Source organism: Lolium rigidum, chromosome 7, assembly GCF_022539505.1.
Source record: "Lolium rigidum isolate FL_2022 chromosome 7, APGP_CSIRO_Lrig_0.1, whole genome shotgun sequence".
NCBI lineage: Eukaryota > Viridiplantae > Streptophyta > Magnoliopsida > Poales > Poaceae > Lolium > Lolium rigidum.
The window spans coordinates 336,568,508-336,583,162 of NC_061514.1; positions in this window are offsets into that span (position 1 = coordinate 336,568,508).

The window sequence follows — 14,655 nt, forward strand, 5'->3', positions numbered from 1 at the left end:
AGAGAGACTTCAATTTTAGCTTCATTAACAGGTGGTATTCCAACTAGACTCTCAATAATGCAACTAGCTTCTAAAGCAGGAGTGCCAAGGAAATTACCTCTCGCAAGAGTATCAAGAACATATCTATTTCAACTAGAGATACCAACATAAAAGTTCCTAATTAGTATAATAGTGGAGTGTTTCTTAATGCACCTATGATGAGCATCGCTAATTCTATACCAAGCATCTTTAAAACTCTCTCCCCCTTGTTGCTTAAACGAACGAACTTCAACTTTAGGATTACTCATTTTAAGTAATAGTAAATAAAGCAAACTAAATAAAGTAAATGCAAGTAACTAATTTTTTGTGTTTTTGATATAGAGAACAAGACAGTAAATAAAGTAAAACTAGCAACTAATTTTTTTGTATTTTTGTTATAAGAGCAAACAAAGCAGTAAATAAAGTAAAGTAAAGCAAGACAAAAACAAAGTAAAGAGATTGGATGTGGGAGACTCCCTTGCGAGCGTGTCTTGATCTCCCGGCAACAACGCCGGAAATTTTACTTGCTCGCGTGTAGTTGACACGTCCGTTGGGAACCCCAAGAGGAAGGTGTGATGCGCACAACAAGTAAGTTTCCCTCGGTAAGAAACCAAGGTTATCGAACCAGTAGGAGTCAAGGAACACGTGAAGGTTGTTGGTGGCGGAGTGTAGTGCGGCGCAACACCAGGGATTCCGGCACCAACGTGGAACCTGCACAACACAATCAAAGTACTTTGCCCCAACGTAACAGTGAGGTTGTCAATCTCATCGGCTTGTTGTAAACAAAGGATTAGATGTATAGTGTGGATGATGATGATTGTTTGTGAAAAACAGTAAAGAACAATTGCAGTAGATTGTATTTCAGATGTAAAGAATTGGACCGGGGTCCATAGTTCACTAGTGGTGTCTCTCCCTTAAGATAAACAGATGTTGGGTGAACAAATTACAGTTGGGTAATTGACAAATAAAGAAGGCATAACAATGCACATACATATATCATGATGAGTACTATGAGATTTAATCAGGGCATTACGACAAAGTACATAGACCGCTATCCAACATGCATCTATGCCTAAAAAGTCCACCTTCGAGGTTATCATCCGAACTCCTTCCAGTATTAAGTTGCAAACAACGGACAATTGCATTAAGTATGGTGCGTAATGTAATCAACATAAATATCCTTAGACAAAGCATCGATGTTTTATCCCTAGTGGCAACAACACATCCACAACCTTAGAACTTTCGCTCGTCCCGGATTTAATGGAGGCATGAACCCACTATCGAGCATAAATACTCCCTCTTGGAGTCACAAGTATCAACTTGGCCGCAGCCTCTACTAGCAACGGAGAGCATGCAAGAACATAAACAACATATATGATAGATTGATAATCAACTTGACATAGTATTCAATATTCATCGGATCCCAACAAACACAACATGTAGCATTACAAATAGATGATCTTGATCATGATAGGAAGCTCACAAGATCTAACATGATAGCACAATGAGGAGAAGACAACCATCTAGCTACTGCTATGGACCCATAGTTCAGGGGTGGACTACTCACACATCGATCCGGAGGCGATCATGGCGATGAAGAGACCTCCGGGAGATGATTCCCCTCTCCGGCAGGGTGCCGGAGGCGATCTCCTGAATCCCCCGAGATGGGATTGGCGGCGGCGTCTCTGGAAGGTTTTCCGTATCGTGGCTCTCGGTGTCGAAGATTTAGGTCAGGGAGGCTTATATAGGCGAAGAGTCGGAGTCGGAAGGGCCACGGGGCCCCCTCACAGTAGGGGGGCGCGCCCCCCTGGCCGCGCCGCCATGTTGTGTGGAGGCCCTGGGCCTCCCCTCTGGTCCCTCTTCGGTGTTCTGGAAGCTTCGTGGAAATATAAGATCGTGGGCCTTGATTTCGTCCAATTCCGAGAATATTTCCTTACTAGGATTTCTGAAACCAAAAACAGCAGAAAACAGGAACCGGCACTTCGGCATCTCGTTAATAGGTTAGTTCCGGAAAATGCATATAAATGATGTAAAGTGTGTATAAAACATATGTGTATCATCATAAAAGTAGCATGGAACATAAGAAATTATAGATACGTTGGAGACGTATCAAGGCTCAAGCTGCTCAATTTGCTCAAGAACACCTCTCCTAGCTGAGCCACTACAATCACTTGATCTCCTCCCTCAACCACTCAAAACTCTTGATCTTTGGAGAATCGAAGGAGGAGACCCCGATCTACATCTTCATGCTGGCGTGCACTCATAGTACGCAGAAATGCTGTTGGGAAACCCCAGGAGGAATGTGTGAAGAGCACATCAGCAAGTTTTCCCTCGGTACGAAACCAAGGTTTAATCGACCAGTAGGAGAAATGCGTGACTTCTGAAGGTGTTGCTAGCTGACTAGTGGCAGGGTGCACTATCGACATCAGCAACAACGTGGAACCTGCACACAAGACAACCAAAATACTTTGCCTCAACTTACAGTGAGGTTGTCAATCTCACCGATTTGCTGAACACAAAGGATTAGACGTATCTAATGAAAGGAGATGTTTGTAGAAAGTAAACAGAACATGATTGCAGTTAAATTTATCAGTAAAGGAATTACGACCGGGGTCCACAGTTCACTAGAGGTGTCTCTCCATAAAGAAATAGCACGTTGGGTGAACAAATTACAGTTGGGCAATTGACAGAATATCGATCGATACATGACAAGATGATTACTATAATAATTTGGTATTGGGCATTACAACATAATACATAGACCATAATCCAACTGCGTATATGACTAATAATCCACTTTCAGGTTAGCGTCTGCACCCCTTCCAGTATAAAGTTGCAAGCAACAGACTATCCCATTAAGCAGTATGTGTAAAGTAAACAATAGAGTTGCCCTCGGATAAAACATTGTTGGGTTATCCCTAGTAGCAACAACACATCTACAGCCTTAGAAGTTATAAAGTCACTCTCCCAGATTACTAGAGGCATGAACCTACTATCGAGCATAAATACCCCCTCTTGGAGTCGCAAGTGTCCACTTGGCTAGAGTTTCTACTAGCAACGGAGAGCATGCAAGATCACAAATAACATATGACATGAATATATAATCAATATTAACATAGTACACAATATTCATCGGATCCCAGCAAACCAAACATAGAGGATTACATAAGGATGATCTTGATCATGTAGGGTAGCTCACAAGATCGATACATGAAGCACATGGTGGAGAAGACAACCATCTAGCTACTGCTATGGACCCATAGTCCAGGGATGAACTACTCACGCATCACTTCGGAGTCAGGCATGGCGATGTAGATGCCTCCGGCGATGATTTCCCCATCCGGCAGGGTGCCAGGAAGAGCTTCAGAACCCCCGAGATGGTTTCGGCGATGGCAGCCGCGATGAAACTTTTCGTGGATGGAGGCTCGGGTATCCAAGGTTTTCCAGAGAAGATGTATAAATAGGCGGAGGATTGAGGTCGGTTGGGCGCCTGGGGGGACCACACCATGCCTTGGTGCGGGCCAGGCCCAGACCGCGCCATGGGCAGGTGTGGCTACCCTGTGGCGCCTCTTCGTCCCCCCCTCCGGACTTCGTCTTCGTTTCGGTAAAATATTGACTTCGGCTTTTGTTTCATCCAATTCCAAGAATATTTCATGTACAACTTTTCTGAAATACAAAAATAGCAGAAAACAGAGAACTGGCATTGTGATATCTTGTTAATAGGTTAGTGCTGGAAATCATGTAATAGTGCAATGAAGTGTAAACAAAACACATATGAATTGATGTAAAACAAGCATGGAGCATCAAAAATTATAGATACGTTTGAGACGTATCACTTCACCAAAGCGATTTGATTTCCCCCCTCATTCACTTGAGGGCCCCTTTGCTAGTGTTTTCTTTGGAAACCCTAGTTTTTGTTTACTTCATTGATAACTTGTTGTTGTGTTGTAACTGTGTTAGGAGCCTCCAATTCCGTTGTGGATGTGTGTCCCAAGAACCTTGTAAATGCCCGATTTCGGCCTCGAGGAAATCCCTTAGTGGACAAGTGAGCTAGGCCTTCGTGGTGTTGCTCACCGAAGAATAGGCCGGGTGAGGCCTTTGTGGCATTGCCTACGTGGTAACCACACCCCTCCAATGTTGACGTAGTTCCCCTCAAAAGGAAAGAACTACGTGAATTATCCCTTGTGTCTCTGTGTGCTCCACTCTCGGTTATCTCTATCCTTTATTGCATTGTTATATCTTTCTTAGTTGTGTATCTTGTCATCTAGGTAAATTCACACAGTTGCATATCTAGAGAATTTACCTTTGTGTCAAGCCTAAATTAAAAAAGAACTAAAAATTTGGTAGCACCTATTTACCCCCCCCCCCCATGGTGCGGCATACGATCCTTTCACCTTGTCTTTGAGCCCCATCTCACAAGACAAAATCATTCCAACAACCTATGTTGGCTTGAGTTTCTTGTAGTTTGGTGATACGTCTCCGACGTATCGATAATTTCTTATGTTCTATGCCATATTATTGATGATACCTACATGTTTTATGCACACTTTATGTCATATTCGTGCATTTTCTGGAACTAACCTATTAACAAGATGCCGAAGTGCCGATTGCTTGTTTTCGCTGTTTTTGGTTTCAGAAATCCTAGTAAGGAAATATTCTCGGAATTGGACGAAATCAAAGCCGGGGCCTATTTTTCCACGAAGCTTCCGGAAGTCCGAAGACGAGACGAAGAGGGGCCACGGGGTGGCCAAACCCTAGGGCGGCGCGGCCCCACCCCCGGCCGCGCCGGCCTATGGTGTGGGCCCCCGTGCCGCCTCTTGACTTGCCCTTCCGCCTACTTAAAGCCTCCGTTACGAAACCCCCGGCATCGAGAGCCACGATACGGAAAACCTTGCGAGACGCCGCCGCCGCCGATCCCATCTCGGGGGATCCAGGAGATCGCCTCCGGCACCTCGCCGGAGAGGGGAATCATCTCCCGGAGGACTCTACACCGCCATGGTCGCCTCCGGAGTGATGAGTGAGTAGTTCACCCCTGGACTATGGGTCCATAGCAGTAGCTAGATGGTTGTCTTCTCCTCATTGTGCTTCATTGTTGGATCTTGTGAGCTGCCTAACATGATCAAGATCATCTATCCGTAATTCTATATGTTGTGTTTGTCGGGATCCGATGGATAGAGAATACCATGTCATGTTAATTATCAAGTTATTATACATGTGTTGTTTATGATCTTGCATGCTCTCCGTTTCTAGTAGAGGCTCGGCCAAGTTTTTACTTTTAACTCCAAGAGGGAGTATTTATGCTCGATAGTGGGTTCATGCCCGCATTGACACTTGGGACAAGTGATGGAAAGTTCTAAGGTTGTGTTGTGCTGTTGCCACTAGGGATAAAACATTGGCGCTATGTCCGAGGATGTAGTTGTTGATTACATTACGCACCATACTTAATGCAATTGTCCGTTGTTAGCAACTTAATACTGGAGGGGTTCGGATGATAACCTCGAAGGTGGACTTTTTAGGCATAGATGCGATTGGATGGCGGTCTATGTACTTTGTCGTAATGCCCAATTAAATCTCACTATACTTATCATGTCATGTATGTGCATTGTTATGCCCTCTCTATTTGTCAATTGCCCGACTGTAATTTGTTCACCCAACATGCTTTTATCTTATGGGAGAGACACCTCTAGTGAACTGTGGACCCCGGTCCATTCTTTAATACTGAAATACAAATCTGCTGCAATACTTGTTTTTACTATTTTCTCTCGCAAACAATCATCTTCCACACAATACGGTTAATCCTTTGTTACAGACAAGCCGGTGAGATTGACAACCTCACTGTTTCGTTGGGGCAAAGTACTTTGGTTGTGTTGTGCAGGTTCCACGTTGGCGCCGGAATCCCTGGTGTTGCGCCGCACTACATCCCGCCGCCATCAACCTTCAACGTGCTTCTTGGCTCCTCCTGGTTCGATAAACCTTGGTTTCTTTCTCGAGGGAAAACTTGCTGCTGTGCGCATCATACCTTCCTCTTGGGGTTGCCCAACGAACGTGTGAAATACACGCCATCAAGCATATTTTCTGGCGCCGTTGCCGGGGAACGAAGAAAAGCTACACCCCAAAGATTTCTAACTCCCACATCAACTACGCCCCAACATATTTTCTGGCGCCGTTGCCGGGGAGATCAAGACACGCTGCAAGGGGAGTCTCCACTTCTCAATCTCTTTATTTTGTTTTTGTCTTGCTTTATTTTATTTACTACTTTGTTTGCTGCATTATATCAAAACACAAAAAAATTAGTTGCTAGTTTTACTTTATTTACTGTCTTGTTTGCTATATCAAAAACACAAAAAAAATTAGTTTACTTGCATTTACTTTATCTAGTTTGCTTTATTTACTATTGCTAAAATGGCTACCCCTGAAAATACTAAGTTGTGTGACTTCACTAGCACAAATAATAATGATTTCCTATGCACACCTATTGCTCCACCTGCTACTACAGCAGAATTCTTTGAAATTAAACCTGCTTTACTTAATCTTGTCATGAGAGAGCAATTTTCTCGGTGTTAGTTCGATGATGCTTGCTTGCCCATCTCAATAATTTTGTTGAACTATGTGAAATGCAAAAGTATAAAGATGTAGATGGTGACATTATAAAATTAAAATTGTTCCCTTTCTCATTAAGAGGAAGAGCTAAAGATTGGTTGCTATCTCTCGCCTAAGAATAGTATTGATTCCTGGACTAAATGCAAGGATGCTTTTATTGGTAGATATTATCCCCCAGCTAAAATTATATCTTTGAGGAGTAGCATAATGAATTTTAAACAATTAGATAATGAACATGTTGCTCAAGCTTGGGAAAGAATGAAATCTCTGGTTAAAAATTGTCCAACCCATGGACTGACTACTTGGATGATCATCCAAACCTTCTATGCGGGACTAAATTTTTCTTCGCGGAATTTATTGGATTCAGCTGCTGGAGGTACCTTTATGTCCATCACTCTTGGTGAAGCAACAAAGCTTCTTGATAATATGATGATTAATTACTCTGAATGGCATACGGAAAGAGCTCCACAAGGTAAGAAGGTAAATTCTGTTGAAGAATCCTCTTCCTTGAATGATAAGGTTGATGCTATTATGTCTATGCTTGCGAATGATAGGACTAATGTTGATCCCAATAATGTTCCATTAGCTTCATTGGTTGCACAAGAAGAACATGTTGATGTAAACTTCATTAAAAATAATAATTTCAACAACAATGCTTATCGGAACAATTCTAGTAATAATTATAGGCCATATCCTTATAATAATGGTAACGGTTATGCTAATTCTTATGGGAATTCTTACAACAATAATAGGAATACACCCCCTGGACTTGAGGCCATGCTTAAAGAATTTATTAGTACACAAACTGCCTTTAACAAATTTGTTGAGGAAAAGCTCAATAAAATTGATATTCTTGTTTCTAGAGTTGATAGTCTTGCCTCTGATGTTGATCTTTTGAAATCGAAAGTTATGCCTAATAGGGATATTGAAAATAAAATTGTTACTACAGAAAATGCCATCCAAGTTAGAATTAATGAGAATATAAGATTAATGGCTGAACTGCGTGCTAGGTGGGATAGAGAAGAAAAGGAAAAACTAGCTAAAAAGGAAAATGTAGCTAATGTTTGGACGATTACCACCACTAGCAATGCTAATGATTCATATGTTGCTGCACCTCCTACTATCCATGATAAAATAATTGGTGTTAGCAAAGCTTCTACTCCTAGTGCAAAGCGCGCAAAATTACCTGAAACTGCTAAAACTGCTGAAACTGCTTGTGATAAAACTGCTGAAATTTTTTCCAACCTTGGGGATGATAATCCCATTGCTTTAGATTGTAATGATTTAGATTTTGATGATTGCCACATCTCTGAAGTTATAAAGTTCTTACAAAAACTTGCTAAGAGTCCAAATGCTAGCGCTATAAATTTGGCTTTCACAAAACATATTACAAATGCTCTCATAAAAGCTAGAGAAGAGAAACTAAAACTTGAAACTTCTATTCCTAGAAAGCTAGAGGATGGTTGGGAGCCCATCATTAAAATGAGAGTCAAAGATTTTGATTGTAATGCTTTATGTGATCTTGGTGCAAGTATTTCCGTTATGCCTAAAAAAGTCTATGATATGCTTGACTTGCCACCATTAAAGAATTGTTATTTGGATGTTAATCTCGCTGATAATGCTAAAAAGAAACCTTTGGGGAAAGTTGATAATGTTCATATTATGGTTAACAATAACCTTGTCCCCGTTGATTTTGTTGTCTTGGATATTGAATGCAATGCATCTTGCCCCATTATATTGGGAAGACCTTTTCTTCGAACCGTTGGTGCTACTATTGATATGAAGGAAGGTAATATTAAATATCAATTTCCTCTCAAGAAAGGTATGGAACACTTCCCTAGAAAGAGAATGAAGGTACCTTATGATTCTATTATTAGAACAAATTATGATGTTGATGCTTCATCTCTTGATGTTACTTGAGTTACACTTTTCGCGCCTAGCCGAAAGGCGTTAAAGAAAAGCGCTTATGGGAGACAACCCATGTTTTTACTCCAGTATTTTTGTTTTATATTTGTGTCTTGGAAGTTGTTTACTACTGTAGCAACCTCTCCTTATCTTAGTTTTATGTTTTATTGTGCCAAGTAAAGTCTTTGATAGAAAAGTAAGTACTAGATTTGGATTACTGCGCAGTTTCAGAATTCTTTGTTGTCACGAATCTGGGTCTATCTCCCTGTAGGTAGCTCAGAAAATTACGCCAATTTACGAGCATGATCCTCAGATATGTACGCAACTTTCATTCAATTTGAGCATTTTCGTTTGAGCAAGTCTGGTGGCCTAATAAAATCCATCTTTACGGATCTGTTCTGTTTTGACAGATTCTGTCTTTTATTTCGCATTGCCTCTTTTGCTATGTTGGATGAATTTCTTTGATCCATTAATGTCCAGTAGCTTTATGCAATGTCCAGAAGTGTTAAGAATGATTGTGTCACCTCTGAACATGTGAATTTTTATTATGCACTAACCCTCTAATGAGTTGTTTCGAGTTTGGTGTGGAGGAAGTTTTCAAGGATCAAGAGAGGAGTATGATGCAATATGATTAAGGAGAGTGAAAGCTCTAAGCTTGGGGATGCCCCGGTGGTTCACCCCTGCATATATTAAGAAGACTCAAGCGTCTAAGCTTGGGGATGCCCAAGGCATCCCCTTCTTCATCGACAACATTATCGGGTTCCTCCCCGAAACTATATTTTTATTCGGCCACATCTTATGTACTTTACTTGGAGCGTCGGTTTGTTTTTGTTTTTTGTTTTGTTTGAATAAAATGGATCCTAGCATTCACTTTATGGGAGAGAGACACGCTCCGTCTGTTGCATATGGACAAATATGTCCTTAGGCTCTACTCATAGTATTCATGGCGAAGTTTCATCTTCGTTAAATTGTTATATGGTTGGAATTGGAAAATGATACATGTAGTAACTCTAAAATGTCTTGGATAATTTGATACTTGGCAATTGTTGTGCTCATGTTTAAGCTCTTGCATCATATACTTTGCACCCATTAATGAAGAAATACTTAGAGCTTGCTAATTTGGTTTGCATATTTGGTTTCTCTAGAGTCTAGATAACATCTAGTATTGAGTTTTGAACAACAAGGAAGACGGTATGGAGTCTTATAATGTTTACCATATGTCTTTTATGTGAGTTTTGCTGTACCGTTCATCCTTGTGTTTGTTTCAAATAACCTTGCTAGCCTAAACCTTGTATCGAGAGGGAATACTTCTCATGCATCCAAAATACTTGAGCCAACCACTATGCCATTTGTGTCCACCATACCTACCTACTACATGGTATTTACCCGCCATTCCAAAGTAAATTGCTTGAGTGCTACCTTTAAAATTCCATCATTCACCTTTGCAATATATAGCTCATGGGACAAATAGCTTAAAAACTATTGTAGTATTGAATATGTACTTATGCACTTTATCTCTTATTAAATTGCTTGTTGAGCGATAACCATGTTTCTGGGGACGCCATCAACTATTCTTTGTTGGATATCATGTGAGTTGCTATGCATGTCCGTCTTGTCTGAAGCAAGAGAGATCTACCACCTTCATGGTTGGAGCATGCATGATGTTAGAGAAGAACTTTGGGCCGCTAACTAAAGCCATGATTCATGGTGGAAGTTTCAGTCTTGGACATATATCCTCAATCTCATATGAGAATAATAATTGTTGCCACATGCTTATGCATTAAAGAGGAGTCCATTATCCGTTGTCCATGTTGTCCCGTATGGATGTCTAAGTTGAGAATAATCAAAAGCGAGAAATCCAAAATGCGAGCTTTCTCCTTAGACCTTTGTACGAGCGGCATGGAGGTACCCCATTGTGACACTTGGTCAAAACATGTGCATTGCAAAGATCCGGTAGTCCAAGTTAATTAGGACAAGGTGCGGGCACTATTAGTATACTATGCATGAGACTTGCAACTTGTAAGATATAATGTACATAACTCATATGCTTTATTACTACCGTTGACAAAATTGTTTCATGTTTTCAAAATAAAAGCTCTAGCACAAATATAGCAATCGATGCTTTCCTCTTTGAAGGACCATTCTCTTTACTTTTATGTTGAGTCAGTTCACCTATTTCTCTCCACCTCAAGAAGCAAACACTTGTGTGAACCGTGCATTGATTCCTACATACTTGCATATTGTACTTGTTATATTACTCTATGTTGACTATTATCCATGAGATATACATGTTACAAGTTGAAAGCAACCGCTGAAACTTAATCTTCCTTTGTGTTGCTTCAATACCTTTACTTTGATTTATTGCTTTATGAGTTAACTCTTATGCAAGACTTATTGATGCTTGTCTTGAAGTACTATTCATGAAAAGTCTTTGCTTTATGATTTACTTGTTTACTCATGTCATCACCATTGTTTTGATCGCTGCATCCACTACATATGTTTACAAATAGTATGATCAAGGTTATGATGGCATATCACTTCAGAAATTATCTTTGTTATCGTTTTACCTGCTCGGGACGAGCAGTAACTAAGCTTGGGGATGCTTGATACGTCTCCGACGTATCGATAATTTCTTATGTTCTATGCCATATTATTGATGATACCTACATGTTTTATGCACACTTTATGTCATATTCGTGCATTTTACGGAACTAACCTATTAACAAGATGCCGAAGTGCCGCTTGTCTGTTTTCTCGCTGTTTTTGGTTTCGGAAATCCTAGTAAGGAAATATTCTCGGAATTGGACGAAATCAAAGCCCAGGGGCCTATTTTTCCACGAAGCTTCCGGAAGTCCGAAGACGAGACGAAGAGGGGCCACGGGGTGGCCAAACCCTAGGGCGGCGCGGCCCCACCCCCGGCCGCGCCGGCCTATGGTGTGGGCCCCCGTGCCGCCTCTTGACTTGCCCTTCCGCCTACTTAAAGCCTCCGTGACGAAACCCCCGCATGCGAGAGCCACGATACGGAAAACCTTACTGAGACGCCGCCGCCGCCGATCCCATCTCGGGGGATCCAGGAGATCGCCTCCGGCACCCTGCCGGAGAGGGGAATCATCTCCCGGAGGACTCTACACCGCCATGGTCGCCTCCGGAGTGATGAGTGAGTAGTTCACCCCTGGACTATGGGTCCATAGCAGTAGCTAGATGGTTGTCTTCTCCTCATTGTGCTTCATTGTTGGATCTTGTGAGCTGCCTAACATGATCAAGATCATCTATCTGTAATTCTATATGTTGTGTTTGTCGGGATCCGATGGATAGAGAGTACCATGTCATGTTAATTATCAAGTTATTATACATGTGTTGTTTATGATCTTGCATGCTCTCCGTTTCTAGTAGAGGCTCTGCCAAGTTTTTACTTTTAACTCCAAGAGGGAGTATTTATGCTCGATAGTGGGTTCATGCCTGCATTGACACCTGGGACGATGACGAGAAAGTTCTAAGGTTGTGTTGTCTTGTTGCCACTAGGGATAAAACATTGGCGCTATGTCCGAGGATGTAGTTGTTGATTACATTACGCACCATACTTAATGCAATTGTCCGTTGTTAGCAACTTAATACTCGGAGGGGTTCGGATGATAACCTGAATGTGGACTTTTTAGGCATAGATGCGGTTGGATGGCGGTCTATGTACTTTGTCGTAATGCCCAATTAAATCTCACTATACTTATCATGTCATGTATGTGCATTGTTATGCCCTCTCTATTTGTCAATTGCCCGACTGTAATTTGTTCACCCAACATGCTTTTATCTTATGGGAGAGACACCTCTAGTGAACTGTGGACCCCGGTCCATTCTTTAATACTGAAATACAAATCTGCAGCAATACTTGTTTTTACTATTTTCTCTGCAAACAATCATCTTCCACACAATACGGTTAATCCTTTGTTACAGCAAGCCGGTGAGATTGACAACCTCACTGTTTCGTTGGGGCAAAGTACTTTGGTTGTGTTGTGCAGGTTCCACGTTGGCGCCGGAATCCCTGGTGTTGCGCCGCACTACATCCGCCGCCATCAACCTTCAACGTGCTTCTTGGCTCCTCCTGGTTCGATAAACCTTGGTTTCTTTCTGAGGGAAAACTTGCTGCTGTGCGCATCATACCTTCCTCTTGGGGTTGCCCAACGAACGTGTGAAATACACGCCATCATTTGGCATCATTTGAAGGTGCGTGCAAAAAAATGGCGTACATGGATTGAGATCCCTAAGTAAGCCTTGAGTACATCTCTTGATCACACCTTCACCGTTGGAGTTAAGTCTGATGTTATATGCTCATCATAGATACAACCCCTCCGCGACAGATGTCACAAAAAAAATGAGAATTCACTAACATCCACTATGCAACTTGTCACCCTGGTGAATCTATGACGAAGATTGTGATGATGCCTACGCCACAAGAAAACATCATTAGCAGGAAACTTATGAAATTTTTGGTTCTTATATGAAAAATACATCTCATCATTGAATATAAAATCTGATGTGGACATGGTTTATGGCTCATAGGTTGGATACACCTATTATGAAAAATGCATTTTAGATCCTTTTCAAAATATCTAAAAATTCCCCCAAAAAATCTTAGGTGTAAATCAGGACATTCTATCTTCGCTCACAAGTCTAGTTTCGCCTCAAGGGCCGATCATTTAGGCTCTCCAATGCGTATGAACATCACTCCCAACTAGATATGTATGATTTCCGTTGTGGTCCTTTTCCGCCGGTTGCGTCAAATTTTGTGGATGAAGTTGTGGCAGTTGTTGTGGAGCTTTGACTAAATGAAGGGGTATTTATGTGCTAAAAATAAATACATTGAAGAAAAATAAGTACATTTATAATGAAGGAAACTTTTCGCCTTGTTTCACAATCTTAGTTTTAAGGATTTTTTTGTGTGAAGTGTAAAAAGACAAAAAAAAGTCTTCTGAAAAGCTATTTTGGAGCACCCAAAATTATCCTTTTTTAAGAGGGCCTTAATTTTTTTTTTTGAACCTTGTGCGTCAACATAGAATGTGTTGATGTACATATGGATTGTTTTTCCAAAAAGTTTAGATAATTTTTGAATATTACTTTAGGCACTGGGTGTATCTACACCTAAGAGCCAAAGTGGATTTCCGATCTATTATTGACTACTAGTCTATATATAATTGCCATAATAATGTTGTCTTTACAAAAATATTTACATTTTACTTTTTTTCTGGTTATTCACATGACTGTCCACTAGATAGTGGGCTTGGCTTCTATCTATCTCGGGGAAGGAGCCAGCCCTATTCTTATTACCGGTTCTTCCTCCCGAATTGAGACCCATTGTTTATAGGTCTGGAGATAAAGTAGTAACTTCGGATATTAATGAACTTTATAAGAGAGTTATCCACCGGAACAACAACCTTGCCTATCTATTAAAAAGAAGTGAACTAGCGCCAACAGATTTAGTAATGTGCTAGAAAAAATTAGTACACGAATCCGTGGATACACTTCTTGATAGTGGGTCCTGCGGGCAGCCAATGAGGGATAGTCACAATAAAGTATACGAAGGTTTCGCGATACTCTGCTTGGGAAACGGGTCGATCGTTCTCATATACTATCTCCGCCCTAAAATTTTAGTTGTATATACATCTTTTTCTATAAATAGGGCTTTATTACTTAATAGGTTCAAGCATTAATTAAACCTTACCTCTGCATTGCTTTGATGCACGCAGCCGAACTACGCCCAAGGTACATACATAAAAAAGGCAAAAATATGTATCATTGACGAGAAATTTTAAAGCGCCTAAGGTGACGATGGGCCTAGTGTAATATCCCAGGTAATGGGGTTACAGAAATAGAGGAAACAGATGTGTGCATTGCATTCATGCATAGAAAATCTGGGGAATTTTCGCGCTTTAAAGTAAAACAGATACACGATAGCTGAAGTTTCACTTGACCTTGGTGGAATTGAAGTAGCTCATCAAGCTGGGGAATTTTCGCGTTTAAAGTAAACAAGCCACAGTAAACCTGTTTCACTTGACCTTGGTGGAATTGAAGTAGCTCATCAAGTCAAGTGCTATAAACCCTATCAGGATTCTACAAAACTTGTTTTGTAGAGATGATTTG